The sequence below is a fragment of the Octopus bimaculoides genome, chromosome 20 (genome assembly GCF_001194135.2).
Source record: "Octopus bimaculoides isolate UCB-OBI-ISO-001 chromosome 20, ASM119413v2, whole genome shotgun sequence".
In the NCBI taxonomy this organism is placed as follows: Eukaryota; Metazoa; Mollusca; class Cephalopoda; order Octopoda; family Octopodidae; genus Octopus; species Octopus bimaculoides.
The window spans coordinates 25,011,049-25,013,763 of record NC_069000.1 but is presented as its reverse complement, the minus strand read 5'-3'; the positions used below and the strand labels follow the sequence as shown (position 1 = coordinate 25,013,763).

Genomic DNA, 2,715 nt, shown 5'->3' with positions numbered 1-2,715 from the left:
TGAAAGAAGGAACAAAGTAGTGGAATTTCATAGGCGTAGTTAAATAAATCATTAAGTGAAATTACTAAAATACATTTTATATGAAATAAGGTTTTCTTCGATTTTATACAATACGATATTTAGGTTTTTAATTTTTGGTGTTTTTATTTATATCACTGTTCCTTAAAAAAAAACCCGTTAGCTGAAAATAACCAATGAAACAATCCAAATTCAAAAGTGTATTTGTCAATGTAAATTGTATAATATATTTATACGAATAACCTTAATTCTTCCAGTCTCAATCACAACTGTCCGACGAACGGGAACGTGAAACTCTGAGTAGCAGTTTTTGTGATATTTTGTGATGTTTTTGAAGCTTTAGTAATAATGCATATTACTCTACCTCTGATATTCGAGTACTATTTATTCCCACCTTGTTTCATATTTATGTGCTTACTCTGGTGAACCCTGCTCTTTTTCAAGAAAGTTTGAGTGACTCTCCATAAGTAGAAACAAGAAACAGTTGAAAAAATGGAACTCTACCCGTTGGAATTTTCTATAAGAAACATACCGATCTCAAAAGCCTTATCGAGAAGACAGAAGATTTTATCTGATGAATGAGATGGTGGGCTTATTTCTTTGTCATGATAGAACAACAAAATAATGTAAACAAGTATGGACTTAAATCTTCTAAAAACCTACCACCTATTTTAGAATGAGAAACTTTTGAAAAAGACCTATTCGAACCTATTAGAAGAATAAAATTCTGTCAAATAAGCAATTCGCTCCAGAGAACTATGAACGAAAAAATTAGAAATATTAAGAATTCAGATAAAATTTTCGTGAAGTCCGACAAAACAAAAAAAATCTATATGCAGTTGAAAAAGAGCTTTACAAACGACTTCTTTCTAATAGCATTACAGACACCTATAAAGAAAAGATGAATATCGAAGCACGAAGGATCGCTACCAATCTTAAAGTTAGTGATAGGATAGAATACCTTCCCCTACGCCAACTCTTTATTGCACTTAAGGACCACAAAGTTAACTTTAGTAGAAACCCTAAGTGTAGGCTAATCAACCCAGCTAAAACAGAAATATGTATTATTAGCAAAAATATCTTAGATTTTATTTTAAACAAGTTAAATAGGGAATTAAATTTACGAATTTGGGGCAATAATAAGTCAGTTATAGATTGGCTCGGGGGAATTAGCCATAAATGTAACTTCAGATTCACGCTGTTCGATATAGTCAACTTTTACCCGTCAATATCAAGGCCTTTACTCATGAAAGCATTAGACTTCGCTAAACAATACGTCACCATCGACAGTTCGGATATAGATATCCTGCATGCAAGGAAAGCCCCTCCTATTTTACGACGATTCCACCTGGGTTAAAAAGAGTGAGGACTCTTTATTCGATATGCCCATGGGGAGTTGTTGTTGGTTGAGATGTATTCAGGGGTAGGTGGTTTATCCGGTATTTCCTGAAGGAATTTGTCCCGGTACCGTTTGAAAGTTGTGGGGTCTTTTTCTATTTTAATTTCTTTGAGGATAACATTGAAAAGTGCAGGACTATTTGCAGTGAAGAAACTGTGTCGCAATGTTCTTATGTGATGTGATCTCGACCTTTGTAGGGGGCGCATTGCTTGGGGACCTAGTCTTGGGTGAATTGTAAACATGATACTGATATTATTTGGATAATATTGGTGGAATATTTTCCACATGGTGCAAATTATGTATCACTCACAGCGGCGTTGCAGAGAATAGAGCTTCAGCTGTTTAAGTTGAGCCCAATAATCAAGTCCCATCATGCCATTTATTTTTCCTTGTGATTGATCTTTGTGGCGTTTCGATCCTCATTATGTCTTGTTTTTTTTGTAGGGGAACCACAATGGGGAGCAATATTTGAGGTGGGACCTAGAGAATGTGGAGAAGAGAAAGATGATGGCTTCATGATCCCTAGATTCGAAAGTTCTGAGGATCCATGGTCACATTTTGCGGGCAACATCGACTTTTTGTTGATGTGCACTCTCCAACTAAGGTTGCTGTCGACAATTACACCTAAGTCTCTGATATTATCCGATGGTTCAAGTAGGTCTCTCGACGGCAGTGTATATGATTGTTTGAGTGTGCCCTCTCTTCCAAAGTGCATGAGCTCAAATTTTTCTGCGTTCAACTACATATTGTTTTTTCTTTTTTTTTTGTGCCCACTGGGGTTACTGCGCATAGGTCTAACTGAAGCATTGTTCGATCATATGCTCCCTTAATGACTTTCTGGAGCTTAGAGTCTTCTGCAAATATTTTTATGGTGCTATGTTCAATGAAATCTGCAATGTCATTGATATAGTGGTGGAGGAGCTGTGTTAGACAGTACCTCCCACCACGAAAACCATGCTGGTTGCAATTTAGGAGATGATTTTGTTCTAGGAAGGCTGTTATTCTTCATCCCAACACTTTCTCAAATACTTTGATGATATGTGAGCTGAGTGAGACTGGACGGTAGTTTACAGGGATCGATTTATTCCCCTTTTTAAAGATAGAAACGACTGATTGGGAGAGAAGGTTTTGAGGGATAAAACCGGCATCCAGTGATTTCCTCCAGAGATTTGCAAGAGGAGCTGCAAGTTGCTGTCTGCATTCCTTCAGCACTCTAGTAGGGAACCTGTCCGGACCCACTGCTGAATCAGGTTTGATTTCTTTATTGCTGCTAGGATATCAGTGGCATCGAAGGTTAT

At 37.0% G+C, this 2,715-nt stretch overlaps 1 protein-coding gene across 1 annotated transcript in view; it reads left to right on the top strand.

Moving 5' to 3' along the window:
* Positions 1-2,715, top strand: part of LOC106879112 (thyrotropin-releasing hormone receptor) — an 86,712-nt gene that overhangs the window by 22,637 nt on the left and 61,360 nt on the right. The gene's annotated exons all lie outside the window — the stretch shown is intronic.